Source organism: Lonchura striata, chromosome Z (genome assembly GCF_046129695.1).
Source record: "Lonchura striata isolate bLonStr1 chromosome Z, bLonStr1.mat, whole genome shotgun sequence".
Taxonomy (NCBI): domain Eukaryota; kingdom Metazoa; phylum Chordata; class Aves; order Passeriformes; family Estrildidae; genus Lonchura; species Lonchura striata.
In genome coordinates this window covers 18,906,589-18,933,032 of record NC_134642.1, presented here as the reverse complement: position 1 = coordinate 18,933,032, position 26,444 = coordinate 18,906,589, and the positions used below count along the sequence as shown (strand labels likewise).

General features: G+C 35.3%; 1 protein-coding gene across 36 annotated transcripts in view; it reads left to right on the top strand.

The window, feature by feature from the left end:
- Nucleotides 1–26,444, top strand: part of PTPRD (protein tyrosine phosphatase receptor type D) — a 1,155,761-nt gene that overhangs the window by 580,918 nt on the left and 548,399 nt on the right. For all 36 annotated transcript variants that reach the window (XM_077790475.1, XM_077790477.1, XM_031507373.2 and 33 more), the window contains one exon: nt 6,930–6,952. The gene's annotated coding sequence lies outside the window, so the exon portion shown is untranslated. The remainder of the gene's footprint in view (nt 1–6,929; nt 6,953–26,444) is intronic.

Genomic DNA, 26,444 nt, shown 5'->3' with positions numbered 1-26,444 from the left:
CTCTCATCTAGTTTCCTATTGCAAGCTTTTTTAAAGGCTCTTCTTTACAAAAATATATTGGCCTGATCTTGGATCACTGATTATTATAAATGTAACTGACAACCTCATTTTTTCTTTATGGCAGTAGGTGGAAGTCAATTAAAATTCTGTGCTATATATGTGTGTGTATATGTATGTATATATATATATATATATATATATATATATATATATGTAAAATTGTTAATGTCTTCAGAGTGGTTTTAATTAAAACAAAAAAAAATTCTTACAATTGAAAGGTCTTAATTGTTTTTTGCAAAGATTTGATTCAAAAACCTTCCAAGTTTTTTGAAAGATTTGTTTTTTCTAAAAAGCTCTTTGTCCTTTATTAGCGGTTCATTTGGTGCTGAAAACAGTGAAGGCCATAAGCAGTAAAAGTCTTTTCAAGCTTTTTTTTAACTAATCACTTATATGAACTTTCATTTAGATGTAGAGCATAGTTAGCTATTTGCATATTTTCACAGGGAAAAAAATGAGCAATTTAACTCTACGATAAAATCCATATTTAAAATAGCCTACCCTTATTGCTTTGTCCCACCTTAATACCAGACATCTGTTCTGGCTGTTTTAAATATTCCATTCTCAGCAGGTTGCAGTTACCAGAAGACATTCATTACCAACTAGTTTATATCTGTGCTTTCATATAAAGTCTATGACATCAAATGTTTCATCTGTGTCTCTTTAATGTTTACCCTTCAGAAGCATCTACTTGGAGCAGTGGTATGTTCCACTAAAAATACGGGAGATGGATGGTGGCTGCTGCTGCCCAGTATCTGTTCCCCACAAACCTCTCCTGTAGAAAAGCAGGTTGGGTGAACATTCAGGCAATGCAGTCAGATCCCCACACCACACTCACCACAGCTGGCTCAGCGAGAGAGGCAAGAAAGGCTCTTTTTGCAAGGCTTTATTCCAGCGAGATGCATCACGTGAAGCTGAAGGAGCCCTGCAAGGAAGAGAACCACCCCGTGAGCGGGCAGCTGAAGGGGAAGGGGTGGGGGCAGAGCTAAGGGCTGGGCAGAGGGGCCTGGGCTCCAGGGGAAAGGACGCAGCCACCAGGGGTATCCTCCCAACGAGGGAACGGGGAAAGGAGAAACCAGGGGAGTCCATGGGGAGTCTGTCCTTTCCCCCCAGGAGGACGACTCTGTGGTGGTTAGTCACCGGGCAGAGGACTTGGGAATTGGCTGAGAGCAGAGAGGTCATGGGATGCTACCTTCCACAGCTATCCTTTGTAAAGAGATAAAGATGTGAATTTTAAAACAGTATGGTGAATGAAAGTTTATCATAAGGTGTTTTTTTCCCCCTTTTTTAATGTTTTCTACTTTGCCATACCATGAACAAAGTAGAAGGACTCACAATTTTATAGCAATGAATTTTGCTACAAGCTCTAGGAACTAGTCTAAGGTCTACTAATAACACTTGTTCTTTTAGTGAAAAAACTGAGCACTTTTATGATTCCATATTCAACCTTGACATTTCAGTTCCTGACCTGCTCCTTTTCAATAACTGAACTTAATGTATTTTTATTCCCAAACATTTTCTCTCTTACAAGTTTGTGTCCATTTGTAAAACAAGTGTTTTTAGAAACACAACCTGTTCAATTATCATACTATCTCCAGCACAAAAAACTGCAACTATGTGACTAAACTGCATATAAAATCAATAGTTTTGCTAAATTTGGTAAAGGGAGACAAATATCTGGGGGAAAAAAACAAGTTTTACTTATTTATGAACAGATGAAAAATATACTTTTTAATCAAAATTATTTCTTTATTATTTTTATTTGTATTATTTTCTGCAGCCAAAATATATGTAAATGTGATATTACAAAAATGCCTCAGCACAGCTTCTTTGGTAGCTAAAAGGTCCATTTAATATTTTACTCCAGATAGAAGATAATAGTGTTTCAACAGGCAGTGACCCAGATATTATAATTCATATTCTGGCAGTTCTCCAAATGCTGAATTTATATCTGATATTTTAAATATTAAACCAATAGGCTGTATAGAAAACCAATAGACTGTATTAAACCAATACTGTAAAAACCACTGGGATCCTACCTCATTTTTTCTCTGGTCACCAATTTTAATAGTATTCCTTACTATCAAGAGTGCAGACCACACACAAAACAATTTTTTAGCCAAACATTGTCAAGATTGAACATTTCCAGTATTTCCTACAGTTCAATATAAAACACATAAACACACACAAAATCAAAAAACAACCCACCAAACAAACAAAGTAAAATCCACAAGGATTCATTTTAAATTAATTGATCATACAGTGATTGTTTCTTCCTTATATTAAAATAGTCTGCAATATTGCCTTGCTTTCAGTCTTCCTTATTTATGTTAATAGTATTTCCATAACAATTCTAAACAGGATATAAAAATTAAATAGAAAATGTAAAGCAAGTGGTTTTTTTTTCATGGTAAAGCTTTTTCAAAAAACAAACCAGTTATTTTATTCTAAATAAGCAACACATTTTTCAGAATTCCTAATAACAAGAAATATTATTGCACACTTTGATGTGATGGATAACAACCCAAATTCAGAAAATATCTGTGTTGCTCCTGTGATGTCAGAAAGACTAGACAAGACAACTGGTATTATGACCAAGAATAGTTGTTTTCTGTAGAGAATATTAGATTTTTAAATGATAGGCTGAATCAGGATTGGTTATTCACTACTTGAAGGAAATAAAACAATTAAGCTGGCACACTATTAGATGTGTGAAGCTGAAATTCATTTAATATTTGCTGTGGTTTATTTTTTGAAAGAGACTATTGGAAGAAAGACCAACTAAAAACATACAATATGTAATATTTTTCCATTGCTATATTCTAAAGTCTTCCAAGTGTATTCCATGTCTTGTGTTTGATTTCCCTTTAATGACTACCATCTGGGAAAAAAACCCACGGTATAAAACTGGAGTTACACTTGTAGCATTAAATTATCATGCTGACTTGTCTTCATGGATGAAGATGATGAGTAATATAAAAATATCTTGATTGTTGACTTGCCAAAAAAAAAAAAAAAAACCCAGAATACATTATAAAATCTGCAATCCAATCTATCTCAAACTCACTGAATTTATTTCTGAATAAATGTGAAAAAGACAATGAAAATAATTCAAAAATATATTTGGGAATAAAAGGTATTAATTGGTAACTAATTGGAACTGAAGGTAACTGCAATTACTTATAGAATATAATTCTTATTACATGAAGTGAAATAATGATCAAGTAATTTCCCCAGTGAATTTTCTTCTTGTGTAGAATGAATAGGGCTATAGACATCCACTTTTTGAAGTTTCACTAGAATTGTTATAATTAAGGGCCACAAGAACATGTATACTATGAAGTCAAGAAAACAAACTGATACTACAGACCCAGAATCAAGTATGAGCACAAGATGATAGTGCAGAAGTAGCCCAAAGATGTTTATAACTCCTCAGTTAATCACAGGATTTGCATTGTTTCATAACTCCAAACTCCATTAGCCAGGGCAGATTGCTAGTTTTGTGATCCAAATATCAAACTAAAGGCAGGCAGCATGCAAGATGAGATGATCCAAGGCCTCATTATCTAAAACACTTAAAGCCCCATGTAATTTCAACCCTTTAAAAAAAGTTATTTCCAGAATCTTAATCCAATCTCATAGGCAGTGAAGCTGTAATAGTCAATATTCCAATGACAGAGCAAGTGCAGTATCAAAATTGTGTCTGGAAAGGCTTGGAAAGGCACATTTTCTTTTGAAGTTATTTCATTAACTTAATGATCCACAGCAAAAGTCTTGTGAATAGCTAGAATGGCGAAACACTGGAGAAGAGATAGCCACTATGTGTAAGAAAAATTCAAAGAAACAATCATTCACTTGAAATTAAATCTTATTTCTTTGTGTTCTTTTTCTGGTTTTCTGACTGATCAGAATAAGCATGAAATACAGTTCTAAGTAGAGAAGAAAGGAATAAGGCCAAGTCTGCTTTAAACTAAGTCAACACAAATACAAAGAAAAAGAAGGGAGAGAAAACCAAATAACTTGTTAAGATGTTCATGAAAACTCATGAAAACGATATATTTCTATGTAACAGGAGAAATTTGTAAATGTGGCACTTGACACTATACTTGATGTTTCAGTCGCTGTAATTCTTGCTATGTAATGATATACAGATAATGATCCTGCCTTAATAGTGTCTAATATGACTCTCCTTAAGTGTCACTGACAATAACTTTTCACCAATAACTTCATTATCAGATAATCATGAAAAGGTTTGTGTGGGAAGGGACCCTAAAGATCATCTCGTTCCATCCTTTCTTCCAAGAGCAGGGAAATCTTCCACCAGAACAGTTTACTCAGAATCCCACCCAGCCTAGTCTTGAACACCTCCAAGGATGTGGAGCCCACATCTCTAGGACAATATGTTCCAATGCCTGACCACTCCTACATGTCCTACTCTCCTTCATCTTAAGGTCATTCCCCCTTGTCCTGCCACTATGTGCCCTTGTGGAAAGACCCTCTTTAGCTTTCTTGTAGGTACCCACTAGGTACTAAAAAGCCACTGTAAGGTCTCCATGCTGAACAGCCCCACCTCTCTCAGCCTGTCTTCACAGGCAAGCTGCTCAAACACCTAAAATCAAAGTACTGACTCTGGACTGGTTCCAGCAGGTCATCTTTCTTGCATTGAGGGTCCCTGACCTGGACACTCCAAAGCAAGGCATCTCAGAAGAATAGGTCATGCTACCAGAGGGTGTAGTATTGACTTCAGTTCAGGGGTCTTTTAGGTTTTGTCTTCTTTATCAGCAATGTTTTTAAAACCCTCTGATTCCTCTACACAGGGATTGGTGCATTCAGGCACCTGACACTATCCAACAAATTGATCTCTTTCTTTACTTGGTGATAATTTCTCCTAAATTATTTGTAACAGTCTTATTATTATCTAGTCTCTTCAGTGAATGAGATTCTGCATAATGTGGCTGCTATGCTCAATCAAACAAAATTTCAAGACTGACTCCCACTGACTAAGCAGAAAAAGATGAAATAAAGCCCATAAACTGACACATTCTAAAGCCTGAAGTACAAAAAAAAAATTAAATTAAAAAAATCTTACCAGGCATAAAAGGACTGAAATTAGGATTTTTAACAGAACTGGAGAAACACCACAGAGAATTTTTCCCAAAATTAGTAAAGTCTACAGGATCTTACATCACTTGCTTGCCATGATATTCAAACATCAACCCTACCTTCTTAGGCAATCTTTTTCAAACTATGATACGTATTTCTAGAAAAGTAAAGCAAATGAATAAAAATATTTAAAAATCCATAAAGTACTCTAGAGAGCTGTTATTAGAGGGGAAACATGATATTGATTCTAAGCAACAGTTTGAAAAAAAGTGGTAGGATTAAGTTTTAAAGAGTTTACAAGATTAGTTCAGGTTCATCAAAAATATGAAATTCTAATTCCACAAACTTTCTCCTTTCCTTAAGGCGTGGAGAATTTTTCTGACAGTATTGTAACTATATCAAGGAAGTGACAGGATACAAAGGAAGAGTGGGGGCTTTTTATCTCCTGCAGAGGTGTTAATAAGAAAGAAGATGATATTCGTCTGCTTTATTTAAACATAAATATGAAGTGGATTTCTGAAAGAATCTGAGCCTTATAAGGACAGGTTTTGCAGGGCACTGGCTGACATAAAATAAAATTATGATCAACTGTTGCAGATTACATTGCAAAATATAGATTTGAAAAAGCCATTAATGAATGAAAACATTAAAAGAAAAATCCCAAAAACCTGTCATCCAGATGACTTGTCTCTTTTTCTCTTGTATAGAGATTTTACTTGGTCATTTACTAAGAGCTGCAGCCATCTATTTGACAATTCCTTTTTCTCTATATTTTAAATTCCTCCTATATTCTCAGAGGAATGTAGTTTGGTGCACAAACTAAATTAAAGAATGTCAAATATGTAATATGATATGGATATTGGTATTGATAGTGCCTGAGACCATCAAAACAGAAGAAAAAATTTAAATCCTACATCTATACACTTCTTACCATGTCTTACAAGTTTTTCTCACTCCACCTCCAAGGAAGTAACTGAAGAGAAGAGAATAAATTTCATGGGTAAAAAGTCAAGATTGTGGCTTTTATACTATGGAGGAAATTTGCAAGAGCTAAACAAATTTAAATCCTTCTAAAAACCTCTTGTAATTGTTTGTGGTTTGTAGTAGATAAATTTCACTTCTGACGTATTTTATTTTAAAATTATTTTTAGACTGTGTCTTTCCTGATCTTTAGTCCCTAATTTTCCAGACTTTTGGCACTATTGGGAAAGTGTATGATGTACAGTCATTGCAACAGCAACAGCAGAGCACACATTAGCACCAGGTTACATTAAAAAGTCAGAACTGAAATGAGGATGACTGATAACATGACCGAAAAAGAAACTTAGAGAACCATATATTAATGTTTAAAGAAAAAGTTTAATTTGTTTTATTGCTTAGCTGATTAAAAGACAGGGCTAAAACTTCAGGCTAGTGACTTTTTAAAATATATTTGAATTTCAGTTTCATGTTTTTTAAAATTTCTTTGTTATTGGTAAATTGGAGCACAGATTCTCCTAGTTGTCATTCTCTCCTATGATAATACCTCACTTTATGTGGTGAGGTGTCATAAAAAATATTTTAATAAATTGAAAAATGTCTTATAGCCAGAGATTATATATAGGAAAAAATATTTCTTTCCTTTCTATAACGGGAACATTCTTTTTTATATAATTTTTCTTCTAATCAAACTTATGAACTTGTTTTCTGTGAAATATTTGCTAAACAATGTCAGTCTTTCTTTCTGCACCCTTTTCTGAAAATGTTTTCCTTTCTCTCTTTTGTAACAGGAACTGGAATTCACAAAGTTGAGGTAGGATACTCATTTTATTACTGGGTAATTTAACTAATTTACTAAAGCTAAGGGTACTGAGGCTTTATGATGTTATTGTGATTTGTGTCTAATAGTTTTTTACTATGGCAACTTACAGAGAAGGTTTGCAGGCAGCAAATAGTCTCTTTTCCACAATATAGAAAACTACTGTGGATTCTTCCTGTCATTGGTTTGTTGGATAATATTTTAAGCTAAAATGACAATTTTTTTTAATGTGTTTAAATAATTCTGAAGTATAACAGTGTATTCTAACTCCTGTCTTTCCAGTGATGATGAAGTTTTCCTGTAATTTATTTTTGACTTTTATCTGTAGTCCAGGAAAACAGAAAATTTTTAGGGAGCTGTAACTTCACTGGGCAGTAGAACACACTCTTTTTTCTTTATAGAATTTCAAAATTGTCTTTAAAGAAAAAGAGATGGAAGATGGTGCTTCTGATTAAAGACACTTATGAACCTGATTTTTCTACATAGATTCAAGATAAAACTGAGTTTATCAGGACACACATATAGAAATCAACATGTTATTTTGTAATTATGCCTCACAGAATTGAAAACACTCATTAACTAACATATCTAGAGAGAACTACAGAATCTTTTTAGAGAATACTCTGTTTTCACCTGGATTCCTTGGTAAGAGTGTATAGAAGCTTATATGGCACTGCACAAATAATAAGCAAATGTCCCAGAGCTCCTTTTACAAATCTCTCCACCCTATTGATACACTCTGTCTTTAGATCTATAATTCCTCTGGTCCAGCATCTGAAAAGACGCTCTAGGGCCTATTCTGAATGGTTGTTTGAAGAGAAGATATCTAGAATACAAAAATAACTTTATGTTTGGAAATTAAGGAAGTCATAGGAAAATGAAAGGAAAGGGCAAACAAATATCTGTAGGACCTCATATCTGCAAAAAATTCCATTCTGGTTAAGAATCACTGTTGTTCACTCTCTTTCTGAAAAATCCAAGATGAAGCAAGTTACAGTGCAGAAAACAGTATTTAACCAGAGAGGGAGCCCTTTGCTTCTGGATGTGGGGTGCTGGTGGTGATCCAGCATTTCTCAAGATAGTTGGACCCAATTCAGTTACTCTACAGTTTTCTGGCGGAGATATCACTGGGAAAGAATCTGCATCAACAAAGCAAAATCTTAAATGTTTTGCAATTTAAATGTGAGACTACAGACAATTAAAGAAAATTGAGTTTGGGTTGGTTACATGATCAGTAATCAACCTGAAGAAATAACTGACTTAACCACTGAGCTGAGTCCTTCAGGTCCAGCAAACCAGATCTCCCTCCCATTTGCAAAGCACAGTCCAAGGCAGAATTTGCCTGACTATCGGGTATATGTGGAAGCACTCTATACATATTCTGAACACAATTTATACTTCTTCAGAGAATTATATATGTGCCCTAACAATATTCTTTTGTATTGTCACTCTTTATGTACATACTAATGTTCTCTCTTCCATATATCAGCATAACATAACAGCAACAGAAATCTTTCACATGGAACAATTGATACTGTAGCAGAAATCAACACACATCTTAGACTACGTATTCCAGGAAAAGCAAACATTGGCCTTAATTATTATGAAGAACTACTTAGGTTTCTGATACAAGTAATAGATTTAACTGTTATTTAAAACTTTCAGGAGAGGGCAGGTTTAGTTCACACACTACATTATAAAACTTAATGTTTTCATGTCTTTAGGATCAGGACCTGTGTTTGGGATAGGAATTAATCCATTAGATATGTTGAAATATCAGAATACAAATTCTATAGATAATTATATATACGTATCTATTTTTATCTCACGGATTCCTTAACCTTTTAACCATAATAAAAGCCATTAACCAATTCAAATAGTCTTTCTGCTTCTTTATTCTGCAGATATCTTTAATGTTTTCATTCTCAAAAATACATTTATAGACAGTTTGGGCAGGTGTATGACTGAAAAAGGTCAAAGTGAAATACCAGCATACTTAACAAATATATTTTTGCACTCTGTCACAAAAATCCTTTTCGTTGCATAGCAACAGCCTTTTTAATTACTACTTGCAATCTAAATTTTAATAATTTAATTAGTATTTTTCTTCATTAAATTGTTTCACCCAATAAATTTAATGTATTCAATGCATTCTTTTTTTTTTAAATTGTCCTTTAAACCACCCTTCTTTGTCCTTCCAGCATCTTTGGCTAGGTAAGAGACTAAAAACTTCATTAATTTCATATCAAAAACCATAATCAAAAGGAATCAGCCTTATGCAATAAGCAAAGAGACATCTTAGGTAGCTTTTGTAGCTGAAGTTGTTTGAGCTCAGGTAAGCATTAGTGAAGTTAGTCTGGCTTCATAAAACTAAGGCTTTCAGTGGCAAAACTTTGTTTTGAGTGGCCTGCCTTTAGTGGCAGTGATGTTAGTGCTTTTGAAACTTTATCTCATACTATTTATCTTAAGTAACAAGAAATATAGTTCCTTATGAAAAAACCTCAGCTATTGCTCTGTATTAAAACATTGCTGAGAAGCTGAAGGCTACAAGAACCAAATACAGTGAGAATAATTATGTGAGGTGGAAGAAAATATCTAAACAGCTGCAGAATGCATCTACATTTACTCTAAGGAGCAACAGCAGACTCACAGTGCAGGTTAAAACTGGCAGCAGAGCAAAGGGCAAAGGTGGTATCACTACTAGCAGTCAAGGTTTACATAAGAAGACGGGAAAAATATATGGTGGCAGACACCAAAACATTCAGTATATGTTTACTGGGTATGAGGGAAGAAGATAAAGGAATCATTCAATCCTAAGCAGTTCTCTTGGTAGCAGTGACTTCTGTAATGGCAAGCAGGAAGAAATTTTTACTTGGCAGGACCATCTATGTGATTTCTATTTTCAATGTCTCTAGGTCTGTGTAAATTCTGAGATATCATCTGTTGAAAAACATTAGTTTTTAAAGCACCTTAAAATTTTTGAAGCATTTCTGTTGTCATTATCCATTTATATTTTGAAGGTGTGCATTCCTCTCTTATTCCCCAAATTAAATCTTAATCAAAATTCAAATTTGTATATGATAGACTTAAATATCTGAGTATTTGAAACAGATACTGTCTCTGTTACACATGTGAGTGGTTTATGAAACTGTTCTGATATATTTAGCATTTCAAATATAATTTTCTGAGATCTCAGCAAGTATTGTTTGATGGGTAGATTTGCAAATTTAAAATAACTCTTTCCCTGCTCAAAAATAAATATTTATACTTTAATTATTCCTAAAAACCTGAATTTTTACCACGGTGCTTTCTTTCACTACCTGAGGTATTAATCTAACATAATTTTAATTATTGTTCTGTTTAAAATCTTTACAATGTTCATGTTCATTTCTTCACCATCCAGTCTTACATTTGCACTTTTTGCTATCTCATCCACATTGTATTTTCATAGCAATTTTGAGATTATAATGCATCATTTTAAGACATTTTACAGGTGATTTATTTAAAAAAAATACCAAAGAAGACAACCTCAGCCTTGTGGGTAAAACATAAAAAAATTAAACTCCTTGGCTCATTATCTCTCTCATTACAACATGTTTCTCTAAATAGGATTAATAGAGTACCTACCACAGGTTTTCTGCACTGATTGCACATGAATTTGTGGATGCTAATATTCAAGGACATTAAAACCAAAATAAAAGAAATTAGATGCTTTCAAATAAGTGATACTTTAACGTTTGGTCCCATAAAATAAAATAAACATTACAAAAAATTAAGCCTATAAACATCAGAAAGATGGATAAGTTGACACACCATTCTGCATATCTCTGTTTAATAATATTATATTTCATTTCCCATGCTAAGAAAACAGCCATTACCCAAAGCAGCCACTCGTAAACAGCCATTGTGAACAGATTGCATCCTTGTTGGTGGTATGATAATTGAAATAAGCTTACCATTCTTTTATGAGGAAATACCAGATGTATAAAATACCTATTAATCAACTCACTCAGTTTTGTGAACATCAGTTTTAATACCAACAGCTACCAAAGAATAAATGGAATAAGAGGAAAAATATCAAAGAATTTAAAAAATGGCTCAGCAACATGTTGCATTGCTTGAAGTGATAGAAGTAAAAGAGGAAGCAGTCTAGGCTAAAAGGATTTTATCTTTTGGGCTTTGCTTAAAGACATTGATTTGATGTTTATACCTGTCTGCTTTTGAGTCTCTGCAATGCCTGTCTTACAAGCCTGTTTAAAAGCAACTTTATGAAGAATAGCAGAAAGGGACAGCTGTCAATCAGTCTCTCAGACATTTGTTTCTCTTCTGTAATAATTGTAAATACAATTGCTGATGTCTATAATTCTTGCGTTTGTGCAATAGGTTTCAAAGGCATTACCTGTCATAGAGTAAGCTGAGTTAATGTAACTAGTTTCTCTTCCTGGACAAGTTTAGACTTTCATTTTCTTTTTTATTTCTTCCTTTTTTTTTTTTTTTTTTTTCTTTTTCTAGCAGGGAGAAAACTGGTTTTATTTGTTTCTTATTATTAAATGCTTTAGAAACTAGGACCTTGAAGAGATCACAGGAACATGGAAGAACAAATGACATGTATGAAAGAGTGACGAATTTGCGATTCATCCTAAAATTGTTTGTTTCTTTGTTTGTTTGTTTTTTATTAAGGGGAAAGGCAAAATTCTCCTGGAATGTTTTTGTGTTCTCATTCCAAAACTCATCTCTTCTCAGTCATACACTGCTTCTATCTACAAATATTTTCTGTCTATGCAGAAAATATACTTAGCTGGTGAAAGAAGTCATATAAAAATGTGGAATAATGAGCTGCTGTTACTTAGGTAATGACAGCAGCCGAAAGAGCTGTAACATTCACTATCTGCTTCAACTCTTTACGAATTGTAGGAAACCTGCACTGCATTGACCTTTGGCCAGAAATTACACATACACACACACTGAGCTTTTTTTGCATTGCTTGAAGTGCTAAGAGCACTTTAGAATAGGCAACTCAGTAGAGTGACCAAATTACGTTTCTAACTCTAGTAAAGTGCCAGTTCAGCTGGGCCTTTTCAGCCAGTGGTGCAAGTAAATATTACCGGTACTATTAGCAAAAGGAGACATGTCAAAATAAAGATTTGTTGGCATTGAAGAGGAGCTGCCTTTAGACCACCTCTAGGTCTGTTTTTGCATTAGGCACATTTTTAGAGCATATATCTTGGTTATTTCTAGTGAAAAGACTATCATTCTTCTACCTTAGGAGTATGACATGCAAAAGCAACACTGTTAGATTTCAAATAAAGATAACTGTTAAGACTTAGTTTTACTTAGAAGCCAAAGGAATCATAACATATTTGCAGATAAGTAGGCTGTGAAAACATCAGTATACATCTCAATTACTACTGTTACTCAGAAATTTATTTTGCTTATGCCACTAGAATCAAAGTACATCAGTGAGTTTTATTATGAATTGTGGTCAAGGTTGTCATGGTTTGACACTGGCACAATGCCAGTACCCCCATAGAAATGCAGCCTCTCAATTGAATGCTGTGAAACGCGATTGAGAACAGAGCAAAGCAGGCCCAAGATTAACAACAAGGGAAAAAATTTTATTAAGCTGCAACTACTATACTACTATAATTACTATAAAAGAAATACTATAAAAGAAAATATATATCAAATATATATAAAATATATATAAAAGAAAATTACTTAAAATACTATAAAAGAAAAAAGAAAGAAAAAACACACACAAAATTTAAAATTAGAACCTTTCAAAACATTCCTCCTCCCACCACCCAACTCCAACAAACCACAGTGAGACACAATCTGGACCCCAATAAGGTTCCCACCCTCCAGACAATCAATACTCAGTCCATCAAGGGAGAGAAGAGTCTCTCCTGTGCTACAGACACCCCAAGAAACACAGCTGCCACATCCTGTGCTTCCATGTCACACATGGCACTGCCTAGAGAAAATCTGCCACTTTCCTTTCCATGCACAATGATCTCAAGACCAATGCATGGATGGACAGACTGCTCTTAGGATTTTTCCTTTCAAGGATGCCCTGCCAAGAGGGAAAAAAACGACACTTCAGTTTTTCATTTTTGGTACCACAGTCCCCCCCTTGTTTTCCCTTGGGGCCGAGGGTCCAAGAACAGAGATCTTCTTCTCTTCTTCTTCTCTGAAGACAGGGGGCACCACCACAAACCCCCTAACTTTTCTCTGGTTGCTCCACTTCTGTCTTTTCCCAGCTGAAGCAGGTCTCTTGGCTCACCGGCATCCTCCTAAAATACAGTCTCTCTTGGAGGAGAAGACTGGTTCAGTCTGTGGCTACCCAGAAAAAGTCCAGCCAAAAGCCACTCCTTGTCCCCCTCCCATCTAGAATTTCTCCTTCGAACATCCCAGAGTCCAGGCTGGTCACTCTTCCTCTTTTTCAAACTGAGGAGGAGTAAAATTTCACAAAGCTTTCATTTCTCAGGAAGGGTTAAAAGTCCCGACTGCAGGGATGGCTCACTGCCCAGGCTCCGGCTCCCACGGGCAGCTGGGCACCTTGCGGCCCCCCGCTCTTCTCCTTCCCGTGGTGAACTGCTGACAAAACTGCTGATGGCTCTTTTCTCTCTCTCTCTCTCTCTCTGGAGACTCTGGGGGGGGAATGAAGACATCCCAGATTTCTCCACAATTCCGTCTGCAGAGGGTTCCAGTCCCTCCACCCTTGGCCCTACCTCAGTCAGGCCATGGCCCTTCCCCTCCCCACCCAGCCAGGCCGGGCAGGGGAGAGGCTGCACTGCGGCTGAGCGGAACCAGAGAGAGCGAGTTCTCCTGGGAATTCTGCTTTTAACCCCTCTGTGTTCTCAGAGGCGTGTCCACCTTCAATTGGTCAATATCCAAATTGACCTCTGCCTTCTGAAAAGATTCTTTTTCCATGTCAAACCATGACAAGGTCTATCTGAATTTGAACACTTTTTGATTTTAACAAATCTATGTGTTCAAAAAGCAAACTATCAACTGTGTGACTGATGTCTTTGAATCAACAAAAAAAAGGAGGCATATTTCAATAAAATAGTTTTCTGGTGAACACTGAAGAGGGAAAATATACCCACATTTAACTAACTAATTAACCAATTGAGGCACTGGCATTGACCAAGGACGTGGAAGGACAAGAATGTAACTTTTGATAAACCTGCTCAGTGGCAATAAAGATTAGCTCTGCAAGACTCCTAGCACTGAAATCAATACTAATCTGTTACTAAGGAACCGCTTATCCAGTCAGAAGTTACATGGAAATCTGGTTGCCTGCCCTTAAGCCATATACAGAAACATATGATAGGCATACAGTTTTTCATAGAGCTAGAGATACATAACTTTTAAACATTATGGTACCTCATATAAATTTTTTTGGCATGCAATTTTTGAAGTTTATGGCATGAAAAGGCGATGGAGGGCTTCTGAGTCCAGTACATTGGACACTGATTATTTTAGACATTTTGAATACTGCCCTTAAGAAGAGAATTTGTCTCGGACTTCTATGCACATACACAATATTACTGCCTGTGTAGGTTCACCCACTCCTTGGATGAATACACATATGAGTTAAACATATATTTAAACATTTATAATAACATAATTTATTATACTCACTGCTTAACAATATATAGTTTATAGCAGTTTGCCCCACCCATCTTGATATCATTCAAGAACTGCTCTTGTCAGCTCACCGGAGAACCAGAGCACAGACCAGTAAGCAGCTGAGGCAATCACTGGTGGAGCCCTGATCACAGAAAATCTTCCTAGGTGAGATTGTTGTGCTGCTGTCAATAAGGAAAACTGCTTTCACATCCATCTAGGGTCTTCACCAGATTCTTGGCACATAAAACCCCCTTATTTATCTTGCATCTTAATCTCTTTATTCTACTGAATACACAGTTTTATAACAGCAGGAATTTAAAAACATAGAATTTCAAGAGGATTTTTTTGGCAAAATAAAAGACATTTTGGATAAGAAAAGTGAAGAAAAGGCATATTACAGTTCTAACAAATACTATTTGAGTGATACCAAGTAATTTACTGACCTCTTTCCCCGTATAATAATATCACGTCTGTTCCCTAAGTGACATTACTTTGGCTCTCCGATATTCTAGAGCCATTCTGCTGGAGAGTGTGTGCAGCCATTGAAATATATAATCCTTGCAATGAATTAAATGAAAAACTAACCAGAAAAGCAGTATATGTTACAAGCATAATAGCTGGCTTGAAAGTGTATCCTGGGGTTTCAGATGATGTCATAATCTGCTACAGCAAATTTAATAGCATTGTTGCCTGGAAGCTAAGCCATTATACTATGTTTAATTTCACTAAGATGTAAATTACATGGTTCAGTGTTGCATAGTACTGGCTACTGCCATTGTAGATTCTTGTTCTTGCAGCTGTCAGGAATTCTAATATTTAAGGGGATTTAGTTTACCTGTTCTACAGCTTTTATAGATTTTTAAAAAATAATAATTTTACCCTCCCTTATTTGCTATTAGTCCCCCCCAGTCTCTGGATTATTTTTTTTTCCAAAAACAGTAACAGAATTATAGCCTGGCATTTTGAAGTATATCTGTAAATATTCAGTCCTTAAAGGAGAGAAAAGCAATAAGGCTTGAGAGTGACATCTTGCCTGTTATCACATTTTATTTTAGTGAGCCTTCAAGTAAAAAAGAAGATGCTTTCCTTACAGCGTAATAGCCAACTTGGGTGTTTTTATTCCATCTTTTACGGTAATTGCCAGAATGAAACTTGAGGAGACATTCTGTATTACTGCTTGACTTTTACCAAAAAAAAAAAAATAAAGAAAACTTGCTCCCAATAAGTAGAGCAAAAATTCTATTGTAATCTGAAATTTGCACCTGAACTACATAGGAAAATAGCCTAATTGACATGCATAAAGTGTAATAGATGCATCTTTAAAGTAGTACAACATATTTTCTGCCATTAAATAATAATGTAGTAATTGACTATTAGTATCTAGACATGAGCTTTAATAGACATGATTTTTTGCCAGCCTATTGCAAGTACTGTGGCATACAGCAATGAAAATTCTGTGAGTGGCTTATTGTTTGTTTTTTTCAAATGTTGGTGAGTTAAAAAATTCTTATCCTTGCACATCTATATCTTTTTCTCTCTGCACTTGTCTGTGGATGGATAATTTACCTATCTATGATGCTTGCCAATTCCATGCTTCTGACAACATAATTGATTTTAGGCAGGCTTATGCATATATGGGAAATTGGTGAAAATTTTAGATTAGCTTTTAAAAGCAAGTATTGTTAACAAAGGGAGTATTCAAAACAGAGATATGCTTGAGAAGGCATAAAATAAAACAGAAGCTGGTGTCAGTTATAAGCCACACACAATTGAAAATAATTTAATCTTTGTTTTGAAAACTTAAATGTAAGTATGAATATTCCAGTGGCTCACATTTACAAAAATATGTTCATATTTGCCACTGTCAGTAGACTTTGTTCATGTAGCAAAACCATTGACTAGATTTTGATTCTGGCCATATTTATTTGCTTTTTGCTTTTTTTTTTTTTCTGTTGTAGGAAATAATTTACTAAATTAAAACTTTGAAAGGAAAAAAATAAGTACAGTGCAGGTAATATTTTGTTTAGTTCCTGGTTTAAAAATAAATATGAATCACTAACTCTTCTGATTCATTGGAACTTCAGAAATTATTTGAAAGGCATATCAGTTACTATGAAATGCTCAGGTGCAGTTAGCTTTTTCTTTTTCAAAACTAAATTTACAGAAACTGTAATGATATGGTGAGCATATGTTTTTCCCCACTTCACTGAAAACTGCATGGGGCTTTTTTCAATATTCACCAGTATCCTGTTTTCTGAAATCTAATCTCTGAAGAAAAATTTTAAAGAAATATAAAGTTGAAAAACCATGAATATAAACTAGCCACCCACACTCATGTGCTGGAACCTTCTGCCCTGAAATGAGAATCATGTTGAACATGTAGAAATTCCAAACCCGTCTGGTTTCTGTTTCTCTGAGTTGCATGGCTGACATGCAAAGTCCACAAAAATAATGATATTTACCCCAATTCTATTCCCTACCTCAAAGCTGGATTAATGCATTTTGTCTGACTTTCCATTGTTTTTCACTAGAATCAGGATCTCCAAGCTGTAAACTGATTCTGTATCAATATAACATATCAGCACATTGAAACACATGATATATAAAGTACAGTTAAATAGTAGATGATAATAGAATACCACTGTGCATTAATAATTTCCTTACTTTGCAATTCCATATTTCAGTGGCACATGGAGAAATGTTATTTCTTCTTTCAGTGAAATTCTATTTGGATACCATACATACATATATATGTGTAAAGCATATAAATAAATATAATATAAAATATAATATATAAACATGTGTATAACATATATATGGAGCTGAGGAGCTAACCTTTAGTTTTTCATTCCTGAAATGGCTCCTTTCACATTCATAGTACTTTGCCTAGCTGAAGTGTTGAGGAATATGTAAAATTTGTTATTATTTGGAAAATGAAATTCAAAGTAACTTCTTTATAAAAAAGGATTTTTAAAAACCCTAAACTTTGCAAGCATAAGCCCAATCATAAGCCCTATGTTTTGTGTTTGCATTGCTAATTTATCCTCATCTTATTGAAAATTCTGGAGTTTTGCACATCTTTTTTATGCTATTTTAGTATCTCATTGCATTCTGTCAATGTCTCATTTGAGCCTAATGTTTAATTCAATATCACATGCATAGCACTATATAAAAGTAATGACTCTAAGAGATAATCAAAGCTAAAGCATTTTTTAAATTTACTATGGATGTTATTTTATCTTTATTTCATATCTTTCATAACACAAATGGGTAGACTAATTCTATTTTTACCCTGACTTGTCTGATTTCTATTTTTTTTAAAAAACCTTATACTTCTTGATAAGTTTTGTTAAAGTATGCTAAACCAGTCAGAAAAATGTCTAATTCTGTCACTGCATCCCAAAATACTCAGTTGTTCTTAATATCAAAAGCGTCTATATGTTTTCCATAGGAAATGTTTAAAAAGATTATGACATGATGACAGAATGTTTACTTTGTCCAGTTTACTTTTGGCCCAAAAACATTATGAAAATTAATATTGGCCAAAACATTTTTTGATGTGATGTAAATTGAGAGACTAAAAGAGTTAGAGAAGACATTAATGATGCTATAGAAAATTTAAGAATTTATATTGGACAGTGAAATATTTCAGGTTTTCTTAGTATTTTCCTGATTGACTAAAAAGAGCAAATAATTAAATTATTTGTTAGAAACAGATCTGATTTCTTCTCTGTTTCTTGTACCAATTCTCCCCATTTCCTCCCGTTTCATTATGATGTCATTTGTCTACTAAACCACAGAAAGGTTTATTATTGGACATGCTTTGTATCTCAGTTTGTTATTAATACTTCAGTTACATAAGAACATCAGAAATACTGTACTCAAGTAGAACAATACTCTGTTCAGTGCAATACTTTTTCCTCTGGTAGTGACAATAATAGTTAATTCCATGCATTCATAGGCACAGAATCATAGAATGATTTGTGTTAGAAGATCTCCGAAGATCACCTACTCCCTCACCCTGTCACAGGCAGGAACACCTCCCAGTTCTAACAACATATTTTCATAGGACCATTTCATTATTCCAGCCCTCTTAGTCTTTTTGTGGCCCTCAAATGAACCTGCTCAAAACTAGAGGCAGCACTTTGCCTTGGCCTATTGAACTTCATGAAGTTCTCTTGGGTTCTTACCAAGCCTGTTAAGGTTCCTCTGGAGAGTACTCGTTCCCTCTGGCTTGGTGGCTTGGTCTCATCTTCAAAGTTGCTTATTCATTCCTTTTGTCTATTTCATTCAAGAAGATCTTAAGTAACACTGTCACCCGTATGGATGACTAAGAGACAGCACTCATCTCTGGTTTCCACTTGGACATTGAGGCATTGACTGCAATTATTTGAAAGCTCCCTTCCAATCAGTTTTTTATCCATCTAACAGTCCTTGTGTCAAACCCATCTCTCTCCAATGTTGCAGATAGAATGTTGAATGGGACCTTCTCAAAAACCTTACAGAAGTCTAGGTAGACTACATCAGTTGTACTTCCTTTGTTAATTGATGCAGCTACTCCACTGTAAATCATCACCACATGATGTGTCTCTTTTTCCAGTCCCTCAGGATTTCAAGTGACTGCAACTACCTTTCAAATATGATAGAGAGCAGTTTAGCAACTTTGTGTTCTAGTTCCCTCATGATTTTGGGATGTATCTAATCTTAGGTTGCATTCCTTGCCTACATTCCTAGCATCCACATTTGCGGAATTACATGTTCTTGTCTATTCTCTAGTACCCATTTACCAGTTTGTCTTAAGTTTGTTTCATCGTGTTGTGAATCTGTGGATACTATTTAGCTCAGTAACCTTCTCTGAAGTTTATTACTGCTTTTATAACGATCTGTTTTAAAATGATCTCTTCCTCTTTCAAACTGATCTCTCCCTCCTCTTGCCCTCTTACTATTAATTGCTTCACCTTCTTAAGTCAGTCTATTGCCAGATTGTGTCTTTGCCTCTTCAACCTGCAGCCATTTTAGTCTCACTTCTTTAATGCTTATTATCTATCTCATTCTAATGTTCTACACTTTTCTAAATAATTTTAAACTTCATGGAAATGCAGAGAACACAGCTGCATAAAGTAGTCACAATAAGAACATACCAGGATTTTATATAACACCAAAATGACAGCCTCTATCCTGTTCTTGTTACATCTTCTGATTGTGATGAGCATTTTCTTGACTTTTGTGAATGCACTATGCAAAAATTATAGTTTACAGAAAGCTGTCAATGATAATTTCAAGATATCCCTACTGACTTACCATTGTCATTACAAAATCAGCATCCTGTAAGTACAATTTTGATTATTTTTTCTCTAGATATTAATCTACACTGAAATCTATCATCATTTTGCTTTCTCAGTGTTGTGAGGCCCAGTGTCTTGAGGAACTTTTGCCAGCAGTAAGGCATCTAGCTACCCAAAACAGCTCAGTTCTAATGGTCTCTAAAATTTTACAGATCACTGAAAGACATTAAGCAAAATTTATTCCCATTACAAAAATGCTGGCATTCCCCAGAATATTGCATGCTGACAGTGTTCTCCAATCTATGCAATGACCACTAAAACCTCTGCTTTGCAATTTATTCCTTATCTGCTTTCAGTCTATAAAAGGGAGAAAGAATTCTTCCCATCTTAAAATAATTCCGTTTCTTGAAAAAAATTGTCTGGCAAAATGAAAAAAGAACAAGAAAACCAAAAACAAAAACCAAAGAAAAAACCCGAAAAAACCCAAACCCACCCAAACACCAAAGGTATATAAAAATTTGAATGTGTTATGATCACTGGATAGCCTTTATCCACATGTTGGTGAATAACTTTCCAAACCTCTATCAAGCCATTGTATCAGCCATTTTAGAAATTGTGCTGACTCTTTATCACCAGACTGCATTCACCCATGCAATCACTGACCTTTTACTTTGACAGGCTGAAGTCAGAGCTGTTTATTTTTATTTCTCAGGTGCTCTCTAGAGCCTTTCTAGCAGATGCAAGTGACTTCAGCTTTCATCTAACATCCTCTAACAAGTGGTTTCTGCAGCAAGTAATTTACACTCCTTAGCAAGGAACCTGACAATTTCATGTGTCCTTCTAGTTTCTGGTTTCTTAAAGTTAATGCCATCCTGTCCAGTATCCAATTCCTCTGTTTGGTCTAATTCATCTATGATTTTCCTCCCAAAAGCTGGAGCAAACAGAGAAATCTTTCCAAAGTTTTCACAAGCAAAGTCTGGTAGAAAGAATTACTTGAGCTTCTTTTCTATTATATTATCAGTGTTCAGTACCCCTTTTACATAGTTTGTTAGCAGTGTGTGGCAGCAGTGTTGATCATGTCCAGGGAAGACACAACCAACAGCAGGAAAACAGACAAGTCCCTGTTGTTTAGCACAAGAGTCAATTTTATTCCAGCCCCCCACACCCTGTGCTGGGGGGAGCAGGGGCAGAGGCCCAGGAGCCTGAGCAAAGCCCAGAGAGCCCAGAGCTGAGAGCGAGCAGACCCAGGGCCATGGGGTTTTATCCTCCCATGGGAGGAGCTGTAAAATCAGATTACAGACTCCTCAGAATGGGAAGGCTTCACAATAGTTTTCATCAAGTAGCGCTATTGATTCCTTAGATGGACAGCTTCTTTATGTATTTAATATTTTGCTATCACCTTACCTCCTCAGCCCCCACTACCCCTTCCTTCTGCTCAAGAATTCTCTATATTTGGGAATGGAGGTGCAGTCAGTTCATAGTCAGTTCATTGTTTCAGCTGCTCCTCCTTCCTGACACTCATCCCCTGTTCCCAGTGTGTGGTCTCCCACAGGGGAAAGTCCTCTAAGAACTGCAAGTCCTTTCCACAGGCTGCAGTTCTCCACGAACTTCATTTGCATAGGTCCCTTCCATCAGGTGCAGTCCTTCAAGAACAACAGCTTTCCCTGATGGAGCCACAGGCCATGACAGAAAACTTGTTTTAATGCAAGCCTCCCTCAGTCACAGACACTTTATATAAGACTATTTTACCAGATAATTTTCTTGTTTTTCTGAGATGTTTACATCTGGATTACCAGCAATCTTTTAGTGTAGCTGTTCTCCTGAAACAAAAATTATTTCTATTTTGATAAGAATATTTTCTGTCAAAATACACAAGTGTATTCTAATATTGTCCAATTTCCATTTCCCTTCAGTCTGTATTTCCCCTTGTAAGAATGTAGCCATTTGATTCAATAATCATTATTTGTGTTAATAATATACAGATATAGTAATACAGATACAGTAAATATGTATGGTACCATACATATATGCTTATTAATCTATTATTTAAATTAAGAGGGTGCACATTTATAGTCATCCTGAGCCCTTTGCAAAATATGCAAGAAATATCACCCAAAAATTTGTATTTAAAAAGGCAAGGGAGAAGGGTGAGAAACAGGAGAGGGATAACAGAGCTGCATTTTTAAAATAATTTTATGTTCCTTCCATCCCATTAATTCCTTAAATTATTTTTTCATTCATTTTTCCCATGACACATTCATCACTTTCAAAAAGCCAGAGTCCAAATGAACCAGATGTGCTGAACGTGCAAATAACTGAAAAATAGGTTTCCCTGGAAACCAGATTAAAACCTTCAAAACAGCTCCACCTCCTGCTCAGCTTCCCTATCCCTTTTAGCAGTTCAGTAATAGCAAATCAAGACACTCATAGCCAGATTGTGTCCTCCACTTACATGAGCAGGGGGTAACCAATTCAGGCAGGATTCAGAAAGGAGAGACTTCCATTTCAGTTTTTCAGTTTCATTCTCTGTAAATCTGTAACTCTTCTGTAATAGCAGCACATGGAATGGGTAGGATAGGCATTTTTGCAGATGGTATCAGAAAACAGCTGCTTTTCACATAGTCCCTTGGCAATCCCATGGTTAACTGTGTAGAATATCTACTAGAAGGCCACTCCAATTAGCACTCATTTATCTGGAATCCTTTCCCCGGAACTTTACATTGCTGTTGCAAGGCATTTTGAAATTCAGATGGGAACTAAATGACTAACCAGAAAATTCACCTACCATCATCTGCTAGCTCTTCTCCCACATATTCTATACTGTTCTGCAGATGCCAGAGGTGTAGGAATGAAGGCAAACCTCTTTCTTTGACTGCATCCTGCCTCTTTCCATGATTCTCAGAAGTTGATGTGATTGAGTGACCTTGGTCCTTGCCAAATAATACTCCTAGTACAGCACCTCTGGTACAATTACTGGAACATTTTAGCATAACTTTGACCCTTTGTGCTCCTTCATGTAGGACCAATGTGATGAATAATATAGCCCTAGTGGATGCGCTACATTAAGCGCTCTCTAATCAAGAACCCTGTCCCTTAATACAATGATGTTTTCTGACCTTGCAAATCTTGTATTTTATAAACCAATAGTACTGCAGTGTAACTAGAGAAGTGTTGCAGTTACAATAAAGTTCAGTGAAATTTTTCATCACATTGAGAAGCAATCATGGCTTACCCTTAGAATGAGGAGAGGAGACCCTTTGATGCATTGCTCCTGTTTTCATTCCTCATCTGATCAGGGAGAGGTGGAATAAATCACCCTGTTTCCACCCAGACTAGAATAAATTTCTAAAGGGAGAACTGAGTGAAGAACACTTATTAAAAATTGTTAACTGGAATGAACACAAGACAAAAAAACAACAGAAGTATCTTGCCCTGTTAATGAGATGCTGCTATCTGGATTAGTCTGTGTTTGCTGAGTTTCTAATTAGTTTTCATTTTATTAACATGCTAATGTTAATATGATGCATTACTTTCAGTTGTGCAGGCATAAAGCCAGTTTTGAGGAAACCGGACTTCCAGAAAACAAAAGTAGGGAATCAATGAATAAGTAATTTATAAAACTACTCAGCCTAACTCTACACCACAGAGACAGAGTTTATAATCCCCTTTTTTTCAGTATGCCACTATAATTAACAATGTGCCTATGATTGGCATTAGCAGTGATTTCCTCTGGAAGCTGAAACTTAGTTTTTATTCTGATTTTTCTTCTGGTAGGAGCAAATATTTTACCTGACTGTTTCAGCAAAGGTTTATCCTTTGAATACAAACACAAGACAGAGTGTCTGATGTAGCACAGCACGAAACAAAGAGACCCCATTTCTTCTGTCCCTTAAAAAAAATAAATAAACACCTACAAAAATGCATACTTTGTGGGGAGTAGGTTCTGGTTCATTAGAATGTAAAGCACTTCATTTAGTCAACAGTAGTAATACTGCTTGGACTTGGGGAACATTCTTATTGATTCATGAATATTCCAAGGGGATAGATTAATCTTTTGTGAATCATACAGCTCCAATGAAACTGAAGTTTAACATGCTAAAGTGCCAAATCCATCTTCCTCTTGTACAAAAGAACTTCCTATAATAAAGCCTCTTTGCAATAGCAATAAGGTATCTCTGTGGGGAATGTTTATTATGAAGTGTTTGCATTTTGAGATAGACATTTTGTCATATATTACACAGCTATCTAAGGATACAAATATATGACAATATACTTCCATTCAACTATACAGGTTAATTATTACTTGGGATGTTCTGTCTATGCATTTATCTGAGGATAGGTAAGCAATGCATTTTTTAAACTTCATAATATTCATAACTTTTATGGTGTTTCACATCTTCTGTCAGTGTACACAAAAACTGGGCAGATGGTCCACCACATACACTAGATAGTCTGGTAGATCACTAGGTGGATAGACAGAATTCAGTACACATAAAAAGACTGAGTTGCAACTATCAGAACTTTTACAGAGAAATTTGTGCCTTGTAGGAGACATAAACACATAACTTGTTCTGATAGCCCAGAGCTCTGGGGGGCTAGACAGCTTCACTGAGTTGCTCACAGTGGTCCTGTGTTCCAGCACAGAGCAGATCTGACTCTCCTGGTCCTGAGTGTCTCATATGAAGTGATACCTTTGTTTTGATTCTGTACCCTGACTGCAGCTAGCCTCTAATTACAGCTGTGCTTCTGTAAACACTTTGTTCCATGGCCGAGCAAACTTTCTTTCTTTCTTTCTTTCCTTCCTTCTTTCTTTCTTTCTTTCTTTCTTTCTTTCTTTCTTTCTTTCTTTCTTTCTTTCTTTCTTTCTTTCTTTCTTTCTTTCTTTCTTTCTTTCTTTCTTTCTTTCTTTCTTTCTTTCTTTCCTTCTTTCTTTCTTTCTTTCTTTCTTTCTTTCTTTCTTTCTTTCTTTCTTTCTTTCTTTCTTTCTTTCTTTCTTTCTTTCTTTCTTTCTTTTCTTTCTTTCTTTCTTTCTTTCTTTCTTTCTTTCTTTCTTTCTTTCTTTCTTTCTTTCTTTCTTTCTTTCTTTCTTTCTTTCTTTCTTTCTTTTTCCTTCCTTCCTTCCTTCCTTCCTTCCTTCCTTCCTTCCTTCCTTCCTTCCTTCCTTCCTTCCTTCCTTCCTTCCTTCCTTCCTTCTCTCTAACTTTAGTAGTTCATTATGGTTTATGTTAGAAATTGAGAGTTTTGTCTCTTATCTACTTGCCTTTGGCAGCACAGCCTCAAATAGTGTATTCCATGAATATTTAATGTGATGTTTGCATAGAATACTAAGGAAATGGAGAGCAGATGTATATAAATGTCACCAGCAAAAAAAAAAAGACCCATTACAGTAAAAACCTAAAAAGTGCTGAGTATTAGCAGAAGGTCTATGTGAAATATATGTATTATAGAAAAGTTGGCTTGCTTTCTGCTTAACAATATTGACAGCACTGCATAGCTACTCAAGTTTCCAGCACAAAAGTTGAAATAAATGTCTTTATATACCAGTTTATAAATTAGCCAAATTTTTGCATGCTCTGCAGATGCCGACAGTTTTACAAGCGGGAGGGGATTTTTGGGCCACAGTCACTTGAATAAGTTCCTTTAATTCCAACTGGAAATTGTGTCCTTAAAAAGTGAAATTGGAAAGAGAAAAATGCATATCTTTAAAAAACACTAGAGGGAAGATACAGGGAATGGAAAGTCATCCTCATCTCAATCCATGGGAGTATCATGGAGCAAGTTCTCTGGGCTTTGTTCTGCTTTAAGAGCTCTCTAACTACCTAATGAGAGGATTTATAGAAGATAGAGAAAAACTCTTCTCAGAGATGTGAAAAGAGAAGACACAGCAGACACAGTTTGGAATGTAGGAATTTTTTATTAAACAGACACTGCTTAAACACTTGAACAGGTTAATCCAATATTGGAAAAGGCTGCTCACAGGGGTTTTTTTGATATTTCCATCTCCATATACATATATATATATTTAAAATTTGACTTTACAAGCAACCTGAGGTCCTACACATCCTTCTACCATCCAGCAGATGTCCCTTCCTGTATCATTCATTGTATGATTCTGTAATTCTAGGATTTCCATAGGATATTCAAAGGTTAAGAACTAGAAGTTTACCTCTCTCTTGTGTAGAATACAATGTAAAACTTCTGAAACTTGATTTATGAGATTCAAAAAAAAGTTTGCCTTGTTGGAAATATTAAACATATATTACTGAGGCTCTCTAATAAGAAACATAATTTCTTATACTAAGCATAATAATGACTACAAAGTTATTTGAGAACATAGAAAAAAACACCTAGGTAGCCATAGTGATCCCTTGCTAAATGTCTTATAAATTGCTGAAAAATAGAATGATAGATTGTTGGAGAGCTAGTAGAATAAGATGGAATTGAGAGCAATAGTACTGAGCAAGGTAATTCAATGAAGTGCTTTCCACATTTATCACTGTTGTGTTCCCAGACTCCCACACCAAGTCACTTTGGTTCAATAATTTACTTTATTGCTAGAGACTTTA